Source organism: Vicugna pacos, chromosome 25, assembly GCF_048564905.1.
Source record: "Vicugna pacos chromosome 25, VicPac4, whole genome shotgun sequence".
NCBI classification, from domain to species: domain Eukaryota; kingdom Metazoa; phylum Chordata; class Mammalia; order Artiodactyla; family Camelidae; genus Vicugna; species Vicugna pacos.
The window spans coordinates 36,482,760-36,509,168 of record NC_133011.1 but is presented as its reverse complement, the minus strand read 5'-3'; the positions used below and the strand labels follow the sequence as shown (position 1 = coordinate 36,509,168).

The window sequence follows — 26,409 nt, the reverse complement described above, 5'->3', positions numbered from 1 at the left end:
GACTTTTAAAATAAAGTTTGAACCCTAAGGCAAGGATGCAGGGCTCCCTAAAATCTACCCACAACCTGCTTACCAGCCCACTTCACTTGTGATGGTAAGGATGCAGAGCAACTACATTATTCACGTTTTGCCAATAGAAGTGATTTGTCCAAACACTATGGAAAATTCTCAGTACTAATTGCTAAAGATGGTGTAACTACACTCTGACTGAGCAATTCCATTCAACATAATACACACCCAGTAGAAATAAGTGCATATGTATATCAAAATATATGCAAGGATGTTTTCTGTAGATTTATAATAACTAATCAAGAAACAACTCAAGTGTACATCAGCAATCACCAACATATATTCCATCCCTCATGTTTTTCTTGCAATGAGATGTTAACACTCCTTCACTGAGAGGTGAGGATCTTTCCCGCATTTCTTGATCCTGGGCAAAACTGTGTAGTGCCTTGACCAACATAATACAGTGGAAGTGAGGCTGTGTGACTTTCAACTTGGGAGCTAGGTGGTAAGATTAGGTACATCTTCTGCTTTGCTCTCTTACCCTCTCAGAATTGAAACTTAAGACACCACATTATGGGAAATCCCAACTCACATGGAGACCAACCCAACATGTAGAAGCTAAGGTCTCAGCTGGCAACCAGAATCTACCACCAGACAAGTGAGTATAGAAGACTAACTCTTTCAGTTGAGGCCTCGGATATGGTGAGGTGTAGACAAGCCCGCCATACTGTGCTCTGTCCAGAGTTCTGAATCTGTAAGTACAATACACGGTTGTTTTATGCCACTGAATTTTGGGACAACTTATTATTGCAGCCATAGTAACTGGAATAGCGATACACAAAACACAGATAACTTGCACAAACATAAAATGTTAAAGTCATTAGTACATGCTGGATGTACATTCCTTGATAGGAAGTTCAAAATCATGAAAACTAATCCATTGTGGAAAAAGTCACAGGAGTGGTTATTTCTCAGGGTGGATTTACTAGAAGGAGACATGAAAGACGGTTTTAGAAATGTAGATAATCTTCTGTGTCTCAAGTCGGGTGTTCATTGTATGGTTCTGCTCACTTGTTAAAACGCATCAAGCCTTACACAGCAGATGCAGAAACAATTTCTTCAAAATGAAAGTTTGCAAAAGCAAAAGCAGAGGTCTTCTGAAGTGGGTGTGGCACCCCTGTGAACACTGTCTCTGCTCCCTCTTATCCCACAGAATTCCCAGAGCTCCATACGGAATATGGTTTGGAAACCTTGTGACTTAAAGTTCTTCTCATTTCCCACATTCCATCACCATTTCATCTCCAGCGTCTACCACAGTGTCTGGCATGGAATAGCGGCTAAGTAAATGCTGAATTCATGGATGGATTAGTGACTAGAATGAATGTATGAGTGAGTGAGTGACACCTTTTGTCCGAGGCACCTACAAAGAGGACTTTCTGGCAGACTGAGAAGAAAATCCTTTGGAAAACTTCTGGAACTCAGTAATTCATTCAGACACTTAGAGTGCTCTTTCAAGCCATTCGACAAATTACTGCTCGTATTTTTAAACTGCTGTCTCTTTTGCCATGTTTGGTCTTCTAAGGAGCCTCCCTTGTTTTCTAGGGGAAGCTCAGACTGGTTGTTTCATACCATTTGTCCTAATCACCCAGTCTCACCATTAGTCACACATATCTGAGAAGAGGTGTATGAGAGAGATTAAAGGGAGCTTCTACTGAACACCTAGTCTGTCCCAGAAATACACGAAAGGCAACACCATTTGACCAAGTGGGACTTATTCCAGGAGTGAGAGTTTGGTTTCATATTAAAACACTAATCACTTTAATTTACACATAACAGAATATAGGAGAAAACAATTCTATTGAAGCATAGTTAATTTACAATTTTGTGTTCGTTTCTGGAGTGCAGTAAAGTGATTCAGTTATATACACATAGATTCTTTTTCATATTCTCTTCCATTATAGTTTGTTACCAGATACTGAGTATAGTTCCCTGTGCTGTACAGTAGTTTGTATCTGCTAATCCCAAACTCCTAATTTATCCCTCCACCACCTCTTTTCCCCTTTGGTAGCTGTAAGTTCCTTTTCTATGTCTGTGAGTCTGATTCTGTTTTATAAATAAATTAATTCGTGTTATATTTTAGCTTCCACATATAAGTGATTTATTTGTCTTTATCTGACTTACATTTAGTATGATAATCTCTAGGTCCATCCATGTTGCTGCAAATGGCATTACTGCATTTTTTATTAAGGTTGAGTAGCATCAGGAGAAAAATTTTTGATCTTCCCAATAGACGTGTAACAATAATCAACAAACTGAGTAAACGGGAGCATCCTTATTCTGATAAATGTTACCAGCTTTGGCTAACCTTATACTCAATGGTAAAATAATTAACGCTTTCCCTCTGAGGATAGAAACAGATAAAAGATGCATATTGTCATCACCTTTAATTCATGTTGTGCTACAGACATCAACCAGGACAATTAGCAATGAAAAACAAATAAAAGTTGTAATGATTAAAAATGGAATAAATAAAGCCATCTCTCTTCATAAATGGCACTATTATGGATGTAGAAATTGCCTAAGTCTACAGTTAGAATTAATGACTTAGCAAAGATGCCAGAAACAAGGTAAACCTGAAGTTTATATAAGAACGATTGTATTTATATATCCTAGGAGCAAAGAATAGAAAAATAAGTTTGAAAATACTACTATTGACAGTTGCATGGAAAATTATCAAGTTCATGGGGAAAAAATCCATGTAAACACGTGTAATATTAAAAAACCTCAAATATCTAAGAATAAATCTAAGGAAAGATGTTTAAATATACCACATATACCGTCTCCAGTACAACACAAAATGCTGAGAAAAGTCAGGAACCTACACAAGTGGACCGTTATTCCACGTTCATGGATTAAGAGCCTTAACACCATTAAGATTTCAATTCTCCTTAAAATCATTTATAGATTCAAATAATTTCAATCAAAATCCCAGAAGATCATTTTAATGGACTTTATTGTGCAGAGCAGTTATAGGTTTAAAGACAAACTGAACAGAAAGCACAGAGTTCCCATACACCCCCATCCCCTGAGTGCCCCCCATATCAGTACTGGAGTGATAGATACATTTGTTACAATTGATGAACCTACACTGACGTATCATTATCACCCCAAATCCGTAGTTTACGTTGGGATTCACTCATTGCACATTCTTTGGGTTTGGACAAATGTGTAATGACATGTGTCCACAATTACAGTATCACACAGAGCAGTTTCACTGCCCTAAAAGCCCTCTGGGCTCCACCTATTTATTCCTTCTTGCCTCTAACCCCCGGCAACCACTGATGGTTCTTTTCCATTGTCTCCATAGTTTTGCCTTTTCTAGGATGTCATATAGTTGGAATCATATGGTATGTAGCCTTTTCAGATTGGCTCTTTAATATTCCTGGTAAAACGCATAAGGTTCTCCCATGTTTTTTCATGGCTTGACATCTTATTCCATTTCATTGCTGAGTAATATTCCACTGTCTAGATGTCTTGGTTGATGATATCCTCTGATGAAGGACAGATATGAGCAGATATCTCACCAAAAAGATATACAGATGGCAAATAAGCATGTAAAAAAGGTGCTTCACATCATATGCCATCAGGAAAATGAAAATTAAAGCAATGAGATACCACTGCACACCTATTAGAATGGCCAAAATCCACAGCACAGACACCAAATGCCAGCAAGGATGTGGAGCAACAGGAACCCTTATTCATAGTCACTTTGGGATGCAGTCTGGCAGTTTCTTACAAAACTAAACATAATCTTACCAAACCATCCAGCACTCATGATCCTGGGATTTACCCAAATGAGCTGAAAGCATGTCTACACAAAAACCCGCACATGCCTGTTTACAGCAGCTTTATTGATAATTGCCAAAACATGGAAGCAATGGAAAATGTTTTCATATTAATGCTGTAGATGTTAATAAGCAAATTCAAAACTTTAACAAAAATACTACAAACACAGAACAGCCCAAACCAATATTGAAAATAGGTCAGAGGATGTGTATAGCTTTCCAGATGTATTATGAAGCTGAAGTAATTAAGTCAGTGTGGGCACTGACACAAAGACAGACAAATAATCAGTCAAAACAGACTGTACACAGACATTGTCATTGACAACAACACAGATTTTCACTGGGAAATGGTCTTTTCGATAAGTTTCGCTTCCTCGAAATTCCGTATATGGATGGGGAAAACAAACTTTCCTATTTCGTAATTTAATTTGAGGAAAATCGTAAACATAAATCGTAAGTTAAAATAATCAAGCTTCAGAATAAAACAGTAGAATATCTTCATAATCCTGCTTTAGGAAAAGATTTCTTAAATAGCCCACAAACTATTAATCATAAAAGAAAAAACAAGTAAGATAAATCAGACCAAATTAAAACAAAGAAATTTTGTTCATCAAAAGTCAACATTATAAAAAGTGACTCGCTGGGCCAGGCCTCAGTGAAAACACTTGTGCCACACCCCACGTCCCTTGTGTCTCTGCATCCCGGGACCAGCCCAGAGCCTGGTACGGAGAGCTCTGTTTTCCCCCGTCCCTTTCTTCCCCGTGTGCTGGCCTCTTGCAGTGACGTCCTGACGTGAGCCTCTTGCACTAGCGAAGGGGTGAAAGGCCCACATGCCTTGTAATGAAGCCTTAAGTCAAGGTCTGCTGTCTAGTGGGGGGGGTGCTTTATGTTCCAAATGTTCCAAAAGAACTCCTCCACAAAGCAAGGAGGGAAGACTTCATTTGAATGGTCAAGTACATGCGTACACCGAGACCCAGGTCACCAGCAAGATCCCCTCATCTAAGGGGTATGGACTTTGGAGTCAGACCAATATGAATGCAAATTCCAGGGATGGAATTCACTTGTTAGCTTTAGACAGTCACCTTGCCCCTCTTATTTTTCTTATCTGTAGTGAGATAACTGTTTTGTAGTTTGTTTGTTTTTTTTTATCTTATCATTTTATTTGTTTTTTTTACATTTTTATTGATTCATAATCATTTTACAGTGTTGTGTCAAATTCCAGTGTTCAGTACAATTTTTCAGTCATACATGGACATATACACACTCATTGTCACATTTTTTTCTCTGTGATTTATCATAACATTTTGTGTATATTTCCCTGTGCTATACAGTGTAATCTTGTTTATCTGTTCTACAATTTTGAAATCTGTTTTTAATGATTAAAATATCAAAATCTATTCCATGAAATACCAGTTTCCATGACACTAACAGATATTCCACGTAGAAGCCGTTACATTATCAAGTACAGTTCAACAGCTCTACGTAGAGGCCATTTTTTAACTTCATGACTCCTACAGGGATTTTTTTCTAGTGAATATTACAAATCTTTAAGGAAGGACTAGAATATTTAGTTTTCTAATACATCTCTGACCTGGGAAACATTTTGCATAGTAAGGACTAGTGTTGTATGAATATATTTGGGGACTACATTCAGTATCTTGTTATAACCTATAATGAAAAAGAATATGAAAAAGGATATGTGTATGTATGACTGAATCACTATGCTGTACACCAGAAGCTAACATGACATTCTAAATTGACTGCTTCAATTTAAAAAAATTAACACACTTGGGAAAATGATGATGTAAGGCCGTATACACATTCCAAAATGCTACCTGTTATCATTATTACTACCACTACTCTTCTACTCTTACTATTGCTAACATAAATATTACTAGATTATTAATTATTACTTTGCAGGAACAACAATAATGCAAGAGGCCCAACTCTGAAGAAATTCAAGCTGCAATTCAAAATTCATAAAACATCACTTTCCGAACAAAATTTGCATACTGGATCTTGCTGGTTGCATCTCCTCTGAATTTTACCAGTTTTAGAACAGACAATTTGGAAACAGAAAAGTCCCTTTTCCCCTTACTAATTAGCATGACGGATTGTTGAGATGAGACTGCTCCATCACAGCAGAGACGATGCCATTGTTTTTAATTAACCGTACAGGGACTTGAACTGATTCAAAAAGAAGAAAAGCCTGAGCAAGCCCACTCACCTGCGCAAGGATGAGAGAAGCCTAGGAAATAGAGCTGTGGGCCTAGCCTTTCCATTGCGTCCTTACACAACAACGGGTTCACACGTGCCACTTTGAATATTTACAATTGTCTGCATTTTCACAACTTAGGGCTAACGAGGGCATGGACAGAGAAAGCGGCAGACTCACGTAACTCTGCAGTGCCAGCCTTTTGTCCACGCCTTCCTGGATTACTATTAACTCCACGGAAAGGGGGAGGCACAGCAGTTGCTAGGTGATGAACGAGTTTCCATTATTCATGAGGGCTCTCTCTAGGTAAACAACAGCCTCTCTGTGCCAGCATTTGTCCTACTCACTGAGCTGCAGACCCCAGATCCCTGCACTCCGGCCCCAGCCCTCCAGCAGCCCTAGGTCCTCCAGGGTACATGGAATCCTAGAAAGACCCAGGCCTTTAGGTCTTGCTCTGGGCTCTCATCTGGACTCTTCCCCCGCGGGCATTTGCACCAGGTCGTCGGTCATTCCTCCCCTCTCCTGGCAGTAGGCTAAGGTGAGCTTGCTGCCTTCCAGTTTCAAGACTGCAGGACTCCATGGGTTCAGTTTAACAGGGAAATGAAACCACTGGCTTGGAGGAAGAATCTAGGAATATCTGCCTTGTCGCTGGCCCTGAGCATTTTACAACTAGAAGCAGGCATCCACTGAGCACCTCATCACTAAGCCACGGCTGGACACTGGAGAAACAGAGCAGCTCACAATCAAGCTGGGGAGAAGCAGCAGGTGCCGATAAAATAAAGCGGTGAGGTGCCTTCACTGGGGAGATGACAGAAGGGCAGGATCCCCGCAGCAGACCTCACAGAAGTCACCCTGAAGCAGGGTTCTGAGGGTCCAAAGTGAGCGTGGCAGCTGGGTGAAGTGGAGGGATGGGCGCTCTGGGTAGGGAACAGCACATGATAAAGTGCTGTGAGACTGAATATACAAAGGGACAAATACACATACATAAGAAGGTAACTCCAACCCACAATTTGCAGCAACCAGTCCAGGAAGCCAATCTGCTATCTGCAGTAGTCAGTCTACAAAGTCGAACTACCATGTTCAGCCACCAACCCAGGAAGCCACACAGTAACCCCTGTGACAATCAGCAGCAAATGGCCAGACCTTGGTTAATAACTGACACGTTCCCTAATTTTTGTCCCCATTTCCAACTTAGGACCAACTGGAACAAAAACAATATTCACCCCTACACAGTCACACAAGATGCCCCCCTGGAAGGAGTGGTCCATCTCCAGGACAACAGCCTCCCATCAGGCACACCTGAAGCCTTGTCTTTCCCCATCATAAGGCTTTCCCACTCCCCTGCCTGTCTTTGATTCTCTGCCAAATGCAAGTGCTGGGGCTGACTCCCTTGCTAGAGCAAGTTCAAAGTAAGTAGCCTTTGCTTGTTTTCGCTTGGGCAGTCTTCATTTAATTTCACAGCACAAAGGCATGAAGCCATGCGTTTCGTGTAAAGAACTGAAAGTGTATATTTATTGCAGGTGGTTGTGTGCGTGTGTTTCTGTAAACACTTATGAGTCGAGAGGAGGACGATGGCAGACGGGTTTGGAGAAACAGACGAGACCAAAGCCACACAAAATTTTGATTAATGTACTATTGCTGTATAATAATATCACCACAATCCTAGGTGCTTAAAACAACACACACGTATTATCTCCATCACTGTGGGTCAGGAGTCCAGGCATCCTCAGCTTCAGTTAAGGTGAAAGCTGGGGCTGGTCTCACTGAGGCTTGTCTGGGGAAGGGTCTGTTCCTGGCTCACGTGGCTGTGGGCAGTGTTCAGCTTCTCTGGACTGTTAGTTTGAGGGCCTCCGTTTCCTCCTGGCTACTGGCTGGAGGTCACTAGAGGAGGCAGAATAATGGTCCCCCAGTGATGTCCAGGCCCTCATGCCCAGAACCTGTGAATGTGCTCCCTTACACGGCAAAAGGGACTCTGCACACGTGATTACGGCTGAGGACGTTGAGATGGAGGGTACCCTGAATCACCCAGGCTGGCCCAGTCCAATCATGTGAGATCACTGAAATTTTAAATAAAATTAACGAAGGGGCAAAAAATCACATTCAAAGATGATGATATAATCTGTGATCTAGATATTAGATACGATGGCATGGCCATATTACTCTAAACATAATCCAGAGATAGAGACACAAAAATATGACACATTAATGTATAAGGACCATGGGAAAAGGAAGCATAACATACGTCTAATGGGAACAAGGCAATGATGAGGTCAATAATGTAGTGAGGCAACAATCAGAAAAATTGAGAACTGCCCAGAACTGCCGAAGCACATAAATCCCCAGTCTCAGTAAGCATGGAAGTCCCGACACAGAGGAATAAACAGAAAATTGCACCTGGACCCATCATAGTGCTCCTGAACAACACCAATGACAAAGAGAAGCTCTAAACCGACAACCCAAGAGGAGGGAGAGATGACCTACACTGGGATGACACTTAGACTAAGTTACTGAATTTTAGGAAACATACTTTAGTCATTAAGCTCTTTGAAGATGCAGGAGGAAGCTGCAGAGTTTTTGCATCCTCCCAGACTAGATAAAGAGGACAGCTGAGGATACAGGAGATGCTCAACCACATGGAGCCAAGGGCCAGCCAGGACCAAATTGCCTCCAAAACCCCCTAGTCTCTGTCCCAGCACAGTGTTATCCTGCTTCTGTTAAAGGTGCTGTGATAAACAAAATCTATAAAGCAACGAGGAGCAATCAACGGTAGTGAGACCCACCGTGAATGAGCTCCGTTTGGACTGGTTTGGATGGATGCTAGAAGAGAGTTAGCTACAATGAGGACGCACTAGGCACACGGGGGCTGTGCTAGGCCTGAGGCTTGGCACTTGCCTGTCCTTTCTTCCCAACCACACAAACAGACTCAGTGTTTTTAAAATTCCAGTTGCCTCCTTTGTACCATCTATCACTGTTGGTTTCTACCTGGAGAAGGTGGGAGATGGGTCAACTCTTAGGATGGAGCCCAGCGTCTCTGTGCTGCCTGGGGGCAGGGTAAGGAGCCGTGACAGCTCGGGGCAAGCACCAAGGCAATGCCGGCGTTGGCTCCACCCTATGGATTCCGGATTCTTCTCCTAACCCATTGGACCATTCTTCCAGGTTTCAGCCTCCAACACCCAGTCTTCCCCCGTGACCACACCCATGTCCCATCTGTTTGCTTTTAGCTGGAGGATAGGGACACCAGGTGAAAACACAGCACAGCAATCCAAACTACAGCCTCCAGAGAGAGAAAGGAAATGCCAGCCCCACTGGAAGGTGAAGAGGAGAGCGTGCTCTCAAGACTTTTTCAGCTGTCTTGAGTGTTCCATCTCAAAATACCTGAGGAAACACAAACACCAAATGGAATGGAAAGGAAAGGAAAGTGGGTAGGGAGAAGGAGGGCAGGAAGGGCAGGAAGGCCGTTACACCCAGAAGCTACCAGCCATCTCTGCCAGACAAGAAGTCCAGCCGACAAGGCCACTCTGCCCGTGACGGATCGAGACAGGTAAGATCACTCATTAATTATGAACGAGAACTTTGTCCAAACCACAAAAAGGTCCAAACGTCCCCCGTCCTGGTTAGTGGAGTAAATGCTGTACAAATCATAGCTGTAGCTGTTACTCACCCAACCCAGGAGCTAAAGGAGCCTTGCTTTGACTTATCTCTGTTAGTTTCAAAAGCACCTGCTGTTTGACAGAGATGTTCTGCAGCTGTGCTTTAAGAGATGCGCAGAGGACAACTGCCCTGAACAGGTTCTGACTTGACCACAGGAACACACCTGTGCAGATGAGACCAGGAGATGTCAAGAGTTACCTTTGCTTCCTTACCACGCTGAGGTCTCTGCCCAAGGTTGGGTGGGGGTGCTGGGAGTTTGTACTCTTCTAGGCACAATTCATGCTCTGTGCAAAGCATGGAATACTGCACTTGCCCTGGCTGCACCCCACCCAACCCAGGAAATCTCCACCCCTTTCCTAGAGCCCTAGCGTGACAGCTTCCTGCCCCTTAAAATTCCCTTACTCCTCTCCCCTAGGGGAGGTGTTTTTAAAACAAAGTTTCTGCTCTGCTGCACCGAACCCAGTTTTGATTGGCGTTTGTGACTCTGGGCAAAGGACCCATTGAGGGGTCACTGATCGTTGGGGATCCGTAACGTAGCCTCACTCTAATCTCCCCTCCACAGGGGGAGATATCCCTATGGGTAAGATACAAGTAGGATGCCCCCCGCAGAACTACCTGCTTCTTCACCGCATCCAATCCAGATCAAGCCCCACTTACTTAAATCCTCCCCATACAACCCAACACGGACCCCAACCCCGCACAAGCCCTCCAGCACCCGCTTACAGTGACTCTCGAGCTGCAGTGTAACCCCCCCCCCACCTCGTTCATCGCAGGTGCTCCTGGCGGGGACTGGCTGCAGGGCACAGACCAAGGTCTCGTCAGATACCTTCCCCCTCACCCGAGGCGAGTCACCTGCGGCAGGTCAGGGAGGCGGTCTCAGACTCTCCTCTCTGCTCTCAGGGCACTCAGGGCAAGGCTTTCCCCACCTCGCCCCACCCTGCGTCACCGGCGAAGCCCATGAACAATTCCTGGGGAAGAAAAATAGAGTCTGGAGAATAAAATAAAGTCTAACCTTTTTCTTCTCCATTGTGCTGAGTCTCGGCTCGCCGGCTCACAGGAGGCCGCGGCACTGGTCTCCATCCTGCGCTTCAGACCAGGGTTCCCGGGGCAAAGCGGCCGCGCCCACTCCCGGACTGGGTGGGCCCTGCGCACGGAGCCTGCGCACTGAGCTGTGACTCAGGGTGGAGGCCGGCCGTGCGCAAAAGCTCCGCCCACAAAGCCGGGATCCAAGATGGCGGCGGCGGGCCGTGGGCAGAGCGGCTGCGCGCTGAGCCGCACAACTGCGCCTGCCCAGCCAGAACCCCGCCCCCTCCCTGCTGACCGATTGCTACAAAGCTGCCCCACCCGCCCCTGGTGGGGAGAGCATGCGCGCTAGAGCGGGAGGCTACTCTCCAGCCTTTGACCGGAGAATAAAGCTTCCTCTGCTTCGGAGCCCACCTCCATCTCGCTCTGCTGGCTCCAACAATACGGGGACGGAGGACTCTCCCTGGGGGTGGTAACACCTGTGTTCCATTTCTTCTTGTATCCTCCTTTCTCTCTCCCACTAAAAACTGGGGCAAGCTTACAGGGGGACAAGCTTTGCTAGAAGAGAGCTGCCCCCACACCACCGTCCTCCACTTGGAGGCCCCTCCACGTGCAGGTCACAGGAGTGACCTGGCGGTGGTAAAGGCCATGAGGAGGCAATGTCAGAGAAAGCAAGTGTGAAAGCAATCAGAAGCGGCGTTCCTTTTTGATTTTGCTCATTTTGCTATTGAGATCATCCCCTACGAGCCAACATGGCAGCCTGGCAGTCAGGCATGTTGTTTGCACCTCCGCACGGTCCTTCCCCAGCCCCCTGACTCTGAAGTAGAATCTGCTTCTGGTTCTAACTCGTATCACATCTCCCCTGAGCAGCGCCCAGCAGATACTGGGTGCCCATACGTGTGTCTTAGATGATTGGCGGCTAAATTGATCCATGGGCTCTCCTGACTTAACTAGAAAATGTTCTCTCCTTCTTTACCTTTCTGTCTCCAATGGGATGCAGCCGAATTCTACTCACCCTCCAGGGCCCCATTTAAATGGCACCTCCTCCATGGAGCCCTCCCTGGAATTCACCATAAGGAGGAATCACTTCTTCCCCTGTATGTCCCGTGGACTTCAGAGAATCCTCATGGAGAAATGAATCCGTGGGAATGAGCGAAGACCAAACCCTTGGTTTGGAGACACTTCTAAAAGTTCACCTTGATTTTTGCCCATCCATTCCGTCTCATGCCACAGATAAAACAATAAATATACGAAAATACCATTTTGTCTTTGGGTTTTGCGCTTTCATGAAGCAGCTTGTAAATAGTAAACCTCATTACACAACACACATTCCAATTAGAAGTTCATGGCCCAGAAACAGAAGGATGGGTTTGCTCCCTGCCATTGTGAGCAAACGAACCAGTAATAAATCCCCAGTTAGCAAAGAGGAACAGGCCTTGAATCTCTCTCCTTATTGTTTTTAGCCCTGCAAACAGTGCTGTGGGGTTAACATTCCAGAGGGATAAATAAACAAATAAGTAAAACCAGTTTAAATTCTACATGATTTATCTCTTGCCAGGTAAGTTGTTTAAAACTGCTCAAGAGTAACACAAGGGAAAGCAATTATAAAATCAGAAGGCTGTAGCTATGTATCTGTGTCTATATGTACACATACATATGACATTATCTCCTTATAGAAAAATCTAATACATTAATGTGCTAGTTATGAATGAATTTATACTTTATATAATAGGTGTGCTATTTAGAAGTACTTACATTTATTGGCAGCATATATATACATGTTGCATATATAGGCATATGAAACAAATTTATAAATTGAAATATAAAATAGATATGAATATGTGAGTATATGTGATGCCCACAGATATATCGTGCTGCATAGAAATTAAAATCCAAGGCAAAAGCAAATAATCAAGCATCAGGCAGATTTGAATTTGAGGTCAATAAATAAATGAATATGTGGATGTATAAATGAATAAATCTGTAATAGAATTAATATGTTTATATGAATGAATGTGATCATGAATGGTTGGTTGGCATGCCTGTTAATTTTGTATGCATTCTAATATTTGTCCAACCACCCACAAGCACAGGTTCATTCATATAATTTTTCCTGAATTCATTCACTGATAAATAACTCATATATGTATTCACTTATTATTTATCCATTTACATATTGATCTATCCATCTATTCAACTATTAATTCCTACCTTCTCTTATACACCCTTTTATTCATTCATCAAGTTGCAGAAACTTTAATCCATTCAACTGTTCAGTCACTCACCTGTTTGCTCTGATATCCATCCTATAATCTGGGCCCCCATTCGTTCACTCACACACGTATCCTTCCATCACCCTACTGACTCAAAGAGCATTTTTGAGACTCTGTTATCTGCTAGTGTTGGTGATTCAGATGTGTAAGAATCCAAGTCTAAATCTCCTGAAATGCAACTTGATGTAACAGTTCAAGAATTTTGATGCAATCAGACCTGGTGTTTATAATTAAGAAATTATAACTGTATTTGCCACTTCCTGATTGGGTGATATCAGTTAGGCTTTTATGAACCTAAATTTTCACATTCTGTAGAGTGATGAATTGTATATAGAGGTATATATAAGAGTTTTTTTAGGATAATTTCAGGACACAGTTTCATGCCAGCAATGAAAGTTCCCTTCCTTCTCTCTCCCTTTGACAAACAGGATCTATTCCACCTCTTGGCTGGGCAACTCAGGCACTGGCTAGTCTGCCCCTTGCATCCTCTCTCAACCCTCCAGCTCTAAAGAATTAAACTTGATGAAGGTCTTTTCCAAATATTCCTTTGTTCATTTGTCCAGGAACCTGCTCCCTCCTGAATACCTCCTCAGGTTCCAGCTGGACTAATTGTTCCCACACTTCCAGGCCCGAATTGGAGCTCATCCTGGCCACGGGGCTGTCCCTGACCTGCGCAGCCCTCAGTGCTCCTTACTCTGGGCCCACAGAGCCGCATTAGCTGTCACAAAGGGTTGACAACGGGTCACCTTCTGCCCTCTGGGTTGGCAAAGGCAGAAATGTAAACAAATGATTACAGGGAACTGTGACAATGTTCTGAATGGAGATGAAAAGGAGTCATTCTGTCTGTGGTTAATGAAAGGACCACTAACCCTGGAATCCATGGGGAGGATGGGTGATACTCATAAGGAAAAGGGAATCTGAGACTCATGCACGTTGGATGGTGCTGACCCGGAGGGTCACCTGTCACCTGGAGGGCACGCAAAGAAGCAAGAGCATCAGGTTGGTTCAAAGCCCACAGCAAACAAATGTCACCAATGCCGCAGTGTGACCCTGGCCGCCTGCCCAGGGACATAAGCAGGGCCTGGCACCCCTGAGCTTTGTGCTGGGAAAGATGACAGTGAAGTTCGGTCTGAATACCATATCATCTAAATGCAGGCTGCGAGGAGAGTAGAGTCACTGTGCCTGTGCCCTCTGCCCCCAGCCTCCCCCTGCTCCAGCCTTCTTGCTCTGAGTGGCCTGAGGAGCGAGAGCCAGGTGGACAGGAGCCAAAGTAGCTGCAGGAAGCAGGCAGATGTGACCGGCTCTGTGCTCCCATTGGGCCAGACCTTAACTATTCTCTGGAATTTACTTCCAAACTTGGCTGGAAGAGCATCAGCGATGCCAATCACACTGGACTTAGGCAGTGGCCTTGCAAGCAGTTCAGATGTCGCAGGCAGGGAGGCAGTATCGTAGCTAGAGTTTTGGAGAAAAATGATTATAATGAGGACAGTAATAAGAGCAGCCGGCACGTGGCCAGCTCCATGCCAGGCTTTCAGGCACCACTGCCTCCACTCCTCTCTCCAGACGTTGCTGTGAGCTGAATTTTACTCACCCCATTATATAGATGACAACATCACCAACATTTGTGGGCCATCACAGGGAACTATATTAAATACGCTGTAATAATCTTTAATGAAAAAGAATATGAAAATGAATATATGTATATATATGCATGACTGGGACACTCTTCTGTACACCAGACTGACACATTGTAACTGACTATACTTCAAGGAAAAAAAGAAAACAAAAAGAGATACAAACTACCATGTATAAAATAGATCAGCAAAAAGGCAACAAAGATGTTTGTACAGCACAAGGAACCATAGCCATTACTTTGCAATAACTTTTTTTTTTGTTTGTATGGGGGGTAGTTAGGTTTCTTTACGTATTTTTTAATTAATTTTTAATTTTATTTATTTATTTATGTATTCATTTATTTATTTATTTTTAGCAGAGGTACTGGGGATTGAACCCAGGACCCTGTGCATGCTAAGCAAGCACTCTAGCACTGAGTTATACCCTCCCTCCTACAATAACTTTAAATGGAGTTTAATCTATAAAAATATTCAATCACTATGCTGTGCAGCTGGAACTAATATAACAGTGTAAATTAACTGTACTTCAATAGAAAACAAAAACTATTGCTGATGTAAAAAATATATATATATATTGTGGATCATTAGCCCTCTGTGGGTATTGACCAAGCACTAGGCATGCACTGCCTCATTCAATACTCACACTAACCCCACAAGGAGAGTGCTACAAACCCCTATTTCACAGAGGAACACACTGAGGCTAGGGGGCTTTTAGTGTTTGCCCACAATCACACATGGTGAGCTGGTCTTGAACCCGCATCTGAATTACTCCCAATTACCTTCAGGAAGTCTGCAGGGCAGGGTGGAAGTAGGGACCCCGGAGGGCAAGGTGGCAGGACGGGGAAGGAAATATTTCCCCAGAGCAGCTTCAGTGGGAACCAGTCCGAGCACAGACCAAGAGTCACCGTGTACTTTTCATGGTGACCTGGAGCCAACCAGCTCCCCTCTTGGCCCCCCAAGTCCAAGGTGGGAACAGTAGCACCTGCTCTGGTTACCATGGTGAATTTCATTCCGGAATCAAAAGCTACCACGGGGCTGGCCCTTGGAAACATTACATTAAGGGAGAGAAGCCAGCCCCAAAAGGTGACACATTCAACGATGCCATTGATAGAAAACGTCCAGAATAGGCAAATCTACAGAGGCAGAAGGGAGATTACTGGTCAGACAGAGGCGGGTGGGGAGTGGCTGCTAATGGGTGTGGGTTCTTTGGGGGTGATGAAACTCTCCTGGCATTAGATAGGGGTGATGCTGTACAAGCCCGTTAATATAGAAAAACCCTGAAATGCACACTTTAAAATGGTGACTTTTATGAATTATATCTCAACTTAAAAACTCTCCATTTCCTTTGACGTTCAGGCTGTGTATTAGGTTCCAGTTTGTTTTGTTTTGTTTTGTTTTTTCCTACCCTGGAGTAGGTGCTTGTATCTAAGAGGAAGGAGGAGGGAGGTCAAGGGGCCGAGACTTTGAATCTGAGTCGTGTCAGCATTTTTCCACACATTACATCATTAATTCTTGGCCTCAGATCTCTGAGCACATTTACTTGTTCAATTTTATTTGCAGGGAATCAAAGGTCAGAGGTGGACAATTTCATACGTACATACATACAGATCTACACATGTACATACACACAGAGAGGACATTGATTCAGTTAGATTTGATCAGAAAACAGAAACCACTCTGTGTACTTTAGAACAGAAGGGACTCAAAGCAGGCTGTTGGCGGGCCAGGCTTCAACAGCAGGCACTTACTGTCTGGAAGTTTTGGTGCCTAGGAGTCTGAGTTCAGGGTGTCGGCAAGGCTGGTTCCTTCTGAAGGACGTGGGAGAATCTGTCCCCCAGCTTCCAGTGGTTGCTGGCCATATTGGGTGTTTCTTGGCTTATTGAAGCATCTTCAGGAAATAAGAACTCTAGAAAGAAGTTTTTAGCTAATAGTGTCAGTTGTCCCCCCAGGAGCCATCTCTCACCTCCTCTTTCGGCGAGCTCCCGATAGTGATAGGATGGCCACGTGACCCAGGCCTTGGGGTCTTCCAAATATAGCAAACTAACCTCCCCACCTCAACAGTTCATTCCGGTGGATTGCACCTTATGCCGCCATTCCTAACCATACACCGCTTTAGTGTTTAAGACCAAGGCAGTCCCAGCCTCTGTGACCCTAAAGGAGCTATAGCCCCGGCAGGGTCATTACCCCCACAGCTCACCAGGGGGCGCGCTCCTGTCGGGAATCGGGCCTGGCGGACGCGCTGCCCACCTCCTAGTCACAAGCTGGCTTTGCAGCTGCCTCTTGGATGGGTCTTTCCGCTGCTGCCGCCTCTTTCAGCCCGTCCGTGCCCTCTGCACTGGTTTGACTCCTTGTGTGGGTCCACAGGAAGAGCTCCACTCCAGGGCCCAGACTGGGGTCACAGTCCCAGACTGGCCTCGGTCCCTGAGTGACCAGGAGGGCCCAGAGGGGCCTGTGAGCAGGACCCTTCACCCCACAAAACATCCCTTCTCAGTGCTCACCCGCCTTCTTCCCGCAGCTCACTACATGCAGCGGCAGCTCCATCACTTGAAAGTAACGTGAGTAAAAGTCGGCCCAGGTAGGCACTGCCCAGGCTGCCCCGGGCTCCGACCTCGGCAGCTTTGGTCTTCATGGGTGCAGCTGTGGTGCCCTGGTGCCACAGTCTGCCCTGAGCAAACGCTCTGGTTAGTGATGACCAGTGGGTGGGTGGGCGAACAGCACAGCAACCAACTGTATCTGCATTTCACAGATGAGAACTCGAGGGTCACACTTGTTGAGGACGTTGCCCTTGGCCCCACGGTCAGGGAAGGCAGGAATGCTGCAGTTCTGATCAAGATTTGCCAGGCTCCCCACCCAGGATTCGCACATCAGCCGGTGTCATCCTTTGTTGAGATGCTTCCCAGGCCGTCCTGATCGAACGTGCTTCCTTCTGAGGGACAGCCGTCTCCCTGCGGGTTCCAGGCGCAGGGTCAGGTTCTGCCCCGTGGGGACCAAGCAAAAGAGCCAAGGTTTTTCCAGACTAATTAGCTCCTTATTTATGTGAAAGAAGGGCCGGCTTCCAGCACTTTCATTTTCCACATACAGAACCTGAGGTTCCCCAAGGGGCAGCAAGCTTGCTAACTCTCCCACAAGTTTTGGGCTTCAACTTAGAACACTAGGTTCTCATCCACTGAGCAGGTCCCTGGGCTCCAAGGGAGAGAAGGCAGAGCTTCTTAGAGGCCATGGGCAAATGAGATGGCTGCGAATGACCCAAGTCCCTTTCCTCACATGCAACTCTTGGGTTCCTCTTGTCGATTGCAGTACTTTCCCAAAGAAGTCTGGGGTGGGGCAGGGGAGATATGCCCCCATCCCAAGGAAAAAGGAGAGGTCTGGGAGAAGCGCAGTGGGGTGGGGTGGGGCACACTGATTTTGCTTTGAGAGGAGAAAGCAGCAGGCTTCTGGAGAAGCAGAGCTGAGTTTCAGGAGAGGAGCCTGGAGGACCGGGGCGGTAGTAAGGGGGTGAAACTTGTGCCTGGGCAGTGGGCGGGTCTAGTTCCATCAGGCTGGCGTGGGAACCAGATGTGGCCCTCCGGAAATGCTGTACTGGCTCTTGTGTTTTATGTCCCCGCCTGCCTGGCTTCTGCAGAAGGTTAATTACCACCTGCAACCCTGTGGCAATCAGACGTGCTGCCCACGCCAGCATCCTCCCCGGAATGGCGGCACATCTCTTAACACCCTGTCTTGTTTTCTCACGGTTTCAAAACTCTAGGTTCCTCCAAGGAGCATTAAGAAGGGGCCGCCAGTCCACCCCTGCTCCTCTGCCTGGCAGTCACCGGGGTCCCCACCCACAACACAATGCCAGCCTCACTTGGTCTCCTTGGTGTTGGAATCGCCTAACTGTGCTCTGCAAAGTGTTTTGTGGAAAGTGATCCCTGTGCCAGTCAGTCGGGAAACGCTGGGGTCACAAAGCTCAGGAGTGTGCTAATGATGCTGCGGGTTCCCACATAAAGGACCTGCTGATACCGGTTGACGTGGTATTTCCCCAGCCTCAGTGTTGCGCTTGTTACTTTCCTTCCTCCTCCCCCTCCTCCCCCTCGTCTTCTTCCTCCTCTTTGTTTTTTTAAGAAACGTGTATTTATAGCTCCTAGAAGATAATTAAAGAAGTATTCCTCTGAGCCAGTCCCGACAGGGACCAGGGCTGGGGAGGTAAACATGCTCTCACCAGTAAGGGGTCTGGAAACTAATTACCCCTCCGGCTCAGTAGCTGGTGCTCTCTGTGGTGGGCGTGGGTGAGCCTCGGGCAGCTGCATCCCAGATCCATGGTCTATAACCTCCATCTTGTTGGGAAACTGCAATTCTGCTTCCGTTTCTGTCTGGTACTTTGGCTGCTGTCCGGGGCTGGAGGCCAGTCCTGGGATCCAGAGCTGTCTCTGCAAGCTGGGCGGCCCCCTTGAACTCCAACGACTCTCTGATCCTGCCCCAAACCAAGTGTTGGGAACCACACCTCTGCCCTGCCTGACCCCAAGAACCCCTCCAGACCACAGGCTCTTGCTCCTGTTCCTCTTGAACCTGAGGAGATGCTCTTCCTTATGATAACTGTTAAAACAAGGGCTGCAGCCCATGCCAGACACTCCCATGCACCATTTAATTTCACTTAATCCTAATAACGGCAAAGAATGTTTCCTAGATGAGGATCCTGAGGTTCAGAGAGGTCCAGCCACTCGTGCACGTAACTCCCACAACTGGTGCGGTAGCATCCGTACCACCCCCCCCCCCATATAGATGAGAAGGAGGATGAGGCTCAGGGTGTGCAAGGCATTTGCCGAAGGCCTTCCAGCACGAGGAGGATATGTGTGTCCCTGCTTTATCAACATGTGTGGAAGGTTCTAATACCAGCAGAACCAGGTGAAGCCTCCAGAGAAACGGCGGTGACTGGCAGCAGCGGCGACAGGGCCAGCTTCGTGGGCGGGAGACCTGTGCAGCCACACAGGGCCCCAGGCTCAGAAGGGCCTTGGTGATGGTTAATTTTCTGTATCCAACTGGCTGGACCTCAAGATGCCCCAATATCTGGTTAAACATTCTCCTGGGTATGTCTGGGAGGGGGGTTTTAGGAGACATTGATATTTGAATCGATGGACTCTCCAGTGTGGGTGAGAGTCGGCCAATCCACTGAGGGCCTGAATAGAGCAAAGGGGCCCGTCAGTCTCCTCCTGCCCGGGGACTGGAGCTAAGCCACTGGGTTTCCTGGGTTGGTGCCCAACTTCAGATAGTAGATCATGACACTTGACCTCCATAATTGGTGAGCCCGTTCCTTGATAGATAGAAAGAAAGAAAGAAAGAAAGAAAGAGAGAAATATAGGTATAATTTCATCAGTTCTATTTCTCTAGAGAACCCTAATACAGCCTCATATTTGGTTTGGCCCCCCCCGTCACCATCTTGAAATTCTGAGCAATTTTTGCATTTTGTTTTTGTTTTTTAATTTTATTTTTTATTAAAGTGTAGTTGATTTACAATGCTAGATTCAGGTGTACAGCAAAGTGATTCAGTTATACATATACATACATGCATATTTTTTTCTCTTCAGATTCTTTTCCATTATATATTATTACAAGAAATTGAATATAGTTCCCGGTGCTATCCTGTAGGGCCTTGTTGTTCATCTATTTTACATGTGGGCATGTGTGTCTGCTAATCCCAAACTCCTAACTTATCCCTCCCCAGCCTCTCCCCTATGGCAACCATAGTTTGTTTTCCGTGTCTGTGTGAATTTGTGTTTTGTAAGTAAAATCGGAAGGACCAGCGGAGCACGTGTGTGAACGCAGGAGACAGGCACAAGGTGCGCCCCAGCTGTCCCACGCGCGCGTTGCCCAGAAGCAGAGGATTGCAGCAGCCCCACGAGCTCTCGGGGCTCAGCGGGACTCCCAGGGAGCGCAAGCCACATGCGTCGCATCCACCACTGTGCCCGGGGGGCACACAGGCCCCGCTGAACACAGGAGGAGGCACTGGCCCTTCCAAGAAACGTGAACAAGCCCGAGGCTCTGTCTCATCCTTCCCACTCCTATTCCTTCCCTTCTCCAGTCGACCCCTCACACTGAGAATGATGAACTGGAAGGCGACGGCTAGAAAGGGGAAAGCGTCGTCCCTGTCCCATTGGTCCTTCTGACTCATCTGTAAGCAGAAGGCAGAGCACGCTGTGAAACGTGCACACGTCAACGTGCGAAATAAAAACTGTGAAGTTACTCCGGTGAGGCATTTCCATTGTCCGGTAAGATTGAGCTACACATGCAAGTAACAAGCTGCAAAACCCAAATCCTGCCATTTCGGTAATTCTGCCCACGATTTAACTGCTCTTACATTTGCATTTCAAACTGGCCTCGCACAGGGTAAAGATGGCTGGAGCAACCCACCAGGGCAACGTGCAGTTTTATTTTGCTTTACATAGGGTGACATTAAATAGCCAGTAAACCCCATCACGATAACTCAAGAGAGAGATCCTAGAAGGAAAAACAGAATTTTATTATTTCAGTACCTTTGGTGGCAGTTTTTCTCCTGCTGTTTGAACAAGGCAGCCTGCACTTCTGTTTGGAGCTGGATGGTGTGTACAGTGCCGCCAATCCTGAGCGGAGTGCTGGCCAGATGAGAGGGACTCGGAAGATTTCGTTCTCACACTTGTGTGACAAGCATGGGAGCAGAGACCAAGCTCGCGGGTCGTGTAAGAGCGGGCAGTTGCTCCATCGCCTGCCTCATGCAGCCTTGACACCTGGCCCCGCGTGGTCCCTGCCCAGCCTCTGCGGGGCTCACCAGCCACCCAGAGCAGGGGCTTTTCTGGGAAGCTGCCAGGGGCCCAGGACCCTGGTCAGGCTGGCATTCTCTAAGGACCTGTCCTGAGAGCACAGACTGTCTGTTTAACTGTTTTCCGAGAAAGTCCCAGAAACCCCTGGCCCCTCCCTCCCTCACAAAGAGTCTTTAGCCACGTGAACCCCCATGTTGGGCGGCCCGTGGCCCACCGAAACCCCTCATTATGTCTGACACAAAGCATGAATGCCCTGCCCGGCCTGGAATCCCGGCCGTATTCACTGTATTGTACCCAGAGAAAGAAGAGTGCCTTGACGGATGGAAGAAAGAGGGGGCATGTCTTGCCTGGATCGTGGAAGTCAGTGTCCCCCCACCTTTGGCCTGTGGGGCCTCCACTTTCCCATGGCAACTGCCCTCCAGCTTTGGCCTCATCCCACTAGCTTTGAATCTGAAGGTCATTTCCAAAGTTGACCTGCTCAGTGCATCTTGGATCAGTGGAGAAATAGGTGCTTCTGTTGGGGAGGGGACGGGGCTGTGGGTGCAGAACGCTGGGCTGGGTTTGGGGGCGGGGCAGGTCGGGGTTGGGAGGGCAGCTGGCCTCGAGGATGCTCTGCTGGGTCTGGGCCTGGGGGCAACGCAGCTGACCTGTCTTTAGAAAAGACTTTCCTAACAGCACTTCTCCTCCCAGAATGGAAGTGTTTCATTCATTCTACTCCTAAACAAATCTGGTCGTGCCTTAAAATTGCTCCCCTTTTCCTCCTTTTGTCTCCCCAGCTGAATAGCCTCCCACCCTTGGTTGTCAGGACAGCAAAGAAGGTCATGGCCATCGCGTCCAGCTGCCTGGCTCTAGCCTCTGTGGCTCTCTCTTCCCTGGTCCCCAACCTCTATGTGCCACCTCAGCTCAGACCAGGCCCCGAGTCTGCTCCTAACTGCAGACAGGAGGGGTAGTAGCACCTGCCAACCCCTAACACTGACCTTCCCGTTGGCACTCAGTCTGCCTGCTGGCCTGGCGCTGACATGGGGCTGCACCTTCAGTACGTGTGTCACAGCCGCTTCTTTTTAAAACTAGAACCCCTTCCTCTTTGCATGTGCCGGCCTCCCAGTGTGCAACAGAACTCAGACCCAGGCTCAGATTCTGGACCTGCAGTTTTCCAGCTGTGTGAACTTGGGTGAGTGAACCTCTCTGAGCCTCCAGTTTCTCCGAACTCTCAGGGTTGAGGCTTGGAATCTCATTTATTTTCCCAGGTGATTCTGAAGACCCGATGAGTCCTGAAGCCACTGATGAAAGAAATCCACAGACAAATAGCACAGAAGCTCAAGAGAGGGCTAGGAACTGGGGGATAATTCCTTATAATTAGATCTTTGATGCTCAGAACGCTCCTTTTACAAAAACAATAGTTATCCAGGAGGAAAGGCCATTTGCCCCTCTGTGATCCACTAATAGTGTCAGTAAAGAAGAAACCCCACAGGGTAAATGGTAGTGAGAACAGCTGGGGAGGCAGCCTGAAGGATGTCCAGGCCACAGAGCTAAGAGAAGGGAGGAGGCACCTGGACCTTCCCTTTGCAAACCTGGAGTCCAAGCCCTGGGTCCCAGTGCCACCTGCTACCTCCTAGCCCTGTGACCTCGGACAGGGTACTTACCTTCCAGCATCTGCTTCTGCATCTATAAAGGCAAGGGATAAACTGGTACATGGTTCCTTCAAGTGTGGTCCAAGGAATCATGCATCAGAATCACAAAGGGACTTCGTTGAAGAGCAGGTGATGGACTTCACCCCAAACCTCTGAGCCAGAATCTCTGGGGTGTGTCAGCCAACTCTGAAGCTCATTAAAATTGGAAAGTGAGCTGCCTACAGTTGCCAAGGCCTTTTCAAGACCTGATGTTCTAGAACAGTGTTCTCCAAAAGGCACCCCATTCATGAAGAAAACTATGGAGCATGTATCTATCGATGTATTTTATTTGATAAAGTATGGGTGGCAGTGTCTCTGCTTCCTAGTGTATTCTGAATGTCATAATACATACCCACAAATGACACTTCTAAATAGTTATAAAAATAAACAGACCTGGGGAGGAGGACATAGCTCAGTGGCAGAGTGCGCGCTTAGCATGCACGGGGTCCTGGGTTCAATCCCCAGTGCTTCCATCAAATAAATGAACCTAATTACCTCCGCCCTCCAAATAATAAAAATAAATAAATAAAAGATCACTCTAGCTACAGAGAGAGATGGATGCAGGTAGATAATTTTAAAAAAATAATAATAAATATTAAACAGAACTAAAGGTTAGAGAGAGAGACAAAATGCCCAGAAGAGGCAACATAATACTGAGGAACAAAGCTGGGGACTGACACTACCCAACTGTAAGACTTACTATAAAGCTAATCAAAACAGTGTGGTGTCAGCAAAGGAACAGATAAACATCACTGGCACAGAATAGAGACCCCAGAAATAGGCCCATAAATAGAGTCAACAGATCTTTGACAGAAGGCAATACAATGGGGCAATCATAGTCTTCAATGAATGGTGTTGGAACAACAGGACATCCACATGCAAAAAAAATGACTTTTACACCCTTCATAAAAATTAACTCAAAACGGATCATGCGCCTAAATGTAAACTGCAAAACTATAAAACCCCTACAAGATACCTTAGGGGCAAACCTAGACGACCTTGGGTATGGTGATGCCTTTTTAGATACATCACCAAAGACACAATCCACGAGAGAGATCATTGAAAAGCTAGACTTTGTTCAAATTAACATCTTCTGCTCTGCAAAAGACAGTGACAAGAGAATGAGAAGACAAGCCATAGAGTGGGAGAAAATATTTGCAAGAGAGACATCCAATAAAGGGCTGATACCCAAAATAGACAAAGATCTCGTAAAACCCAACAGTAAGAAAACAAATAACCTGACTAAAAAATGGGCCAAAGATCTTGACAGACACCTCCCCAGAGAAGATGGGCAGTGGGAAACCAAGCACGTGAAAAGGTGCTCCACAGCACATGTCACCAGAGAAAAGCAAATTAAAACAAGGATGAGGTATTTCAGTTAAAAACGTATGTATATAAAGAGAAAAGCCGTTTATCAGGTGGTCTGAAATACCACAATAAAGCAAAAATAGACGGTGAAACTTACATCTTATGCAGCTGAAAGAGCACAAACAGAGAAAGTCTGAACCATCCGGAGGCAGGAAGTTCCCCAGGGCTTACCTAACCCCAACCCCAGAGAGGGTGAGGATTGCAGGTGATTTGTCTAAGAGCAGCGCGGGGCCAAGAGCAGAGCCTCCAACCACACGGAGCCCTGAGAGATGGTGTGGAGCAGAGCCCCTGCCAAACTGTACAGAACCAGTGAACACTCATCAGATTCCATGGTTATCTGTTACTGCAGCACAATTTAACTGATCCTAGCTGATACGTCCCTGGAAATCCATTCTCAAAACAGACGCACCAATCACTCAGCGCCATCTTTCAGGCGTGTTAGCGCCGGGCTGCCAGGGTTTTCTCTGTGCCCACAAGCATCTTCTCGTTCATTCTCAGTGTGCTTGCACCCTGTGTGCAGATCACGCTCCTAAGACAGCATGGCTCAATAGAGGACCATGACTAACTTTTCTGAGCACCTACTAAGTGCTGGCTCTTGTGGCTAATTTCCCAGAAGGGATCTCATTTATGTTAGGAAACTACATTGAAGTCACTTTGAACTACAGACGAACCTGTGTTACAGGGGCCGCGAACCAGGACCTAGGAGACAATGGGTGTATCATTCAAGGTTATGCAGCCAAGTACGTGGCCGAGGAGGGCTGCAAAGAGAAGTCTCTCAACTCTGCCCTGTGTCCCCCAGGGGGTGATGCTTGGACTTCAAGGCCCCTCTCTGAGACAATGTCTGGGGCCCCCTCCCCAACCCTGGCAAATAAAAGGAGACCCTTTCCAACTGTTTCCTTGTCCAGGTAGACCAAGGGCTGGGCTCGTCCAGTGTGCAAACTCCAGCCCAGCCTCCTTTCACTCTGTAAATATTTGCCAGTGCCTTTCCCACTCCCAGCAAAGGTGGGTGAGCGCAAAGCCAGGCTGGGCATGTGGACACAGGCAGTTTGTCAGCATAATTGATACTGCGAAGCCGGAGGGCCAGCACAATGGATGCTTGCCGAGCAGATGGGGGAGGATGTGTAATCCCCATGATACAGACAGGCATGTAATTTAGGAAAGTGGATTTGTTTTTCTGGAACAACAGGGATGGATAATGCCACTCCATGTAGCCAGGACTGTCTGTGCTGAGTTCAGACACGCTTTATTTCTCTGTCCCGCATTTGGAGCTCTTGGGAGCTCCAACCCTGGGAACCCTGGGAGCCTGCCTGTCCTCACTGGCCTGCTGGCCGGGCCCTGGTCTCCCCTCCCTCCCAGATGCCCACCCATGGGCGCAGGTTGACCTCTGGGTGGCAGGGAGCGATCCTTGGCAGCGGGGGATGGAGCAAATCATAAAGCTCCTCCAGCTTCTGTTTTCTCGTCTTTGCAATGGGGATGACAGTACCTTCCGTATTGCCACTCAATCATTCACATCAAGCAGATTCGTGGTACACCTGTCACTCGTAGGCTGGACGTGACCACCTCTGAAAGTGCTGGACAGATGTAGACACTCCACACATGAGACTCCCTTACGTTTCCTTCTTCCCTGAAACCCCAGTTTATAAATCAGCCTCCCATCTCCAAAGCCCCCTGTGGCTCTTGCCCTCTACAGGGTAAAGCCTGTCTTTCTTTACCGGGTTCTCACACTTAGGATATCCAAGAAAAACATATCCATCAAGAAAGAAGTCACACACATCCTGTAACCACCTGGGGCAGCCTAGGACCTCCTCTGCGCAATACACAGACACAGGTAGTGAACAGCATGAGCTGAACTTACCAAGACGTCAACCGCAGCATGTTGTCGCTGGGAAGGGAAGCGGGAACAGCCCTCTACCAGCTGAGGAATCATGAAGGGAACTGGAATCCTTCCGTT

The 26,409-nt window shown here is 46.7% G+C and overlaps 2 long non-coding RNA genes across 2 annotated transcripts; one reads left to right on the top strand and one right to left on the bottom strand.

The window, feature by feature from the left end:
* Window positions 1-327: 327 nt before the first annotated feature.
* LOC140689181 (uncharacterized) lies at window positions 328-15,591 on the bottom strand. Its single transcript, XR_012064069.1, has 2 exons — window positions 15,430-15,591; window positions 328-761 (listed from the first exon to the last, which is right to left on the bottom strand). It is a non-coding gene; the product is annotated as an uncharacterized lncRNA (long non-coding RNA).
* An 82-nt stretch (window positions 15,592-15,673) lies between these two features.
* LOC140689180 (uncharacterized) lies at window positions 15,674-18,850 on the top strand. Its single transcript, XR_012064068.1, has 4 exons — window positions 15,674-15,733; window positions 17,166-17,205; window positions 17,397-17,615; window positions 18,396-18,850. It is a non-coding gene; the product is annotated as an uncharacterized lncRNA (long non-coding RNA).
* Window positions 18,851-26,409: the final 7,559 nt, after the last annotated feature.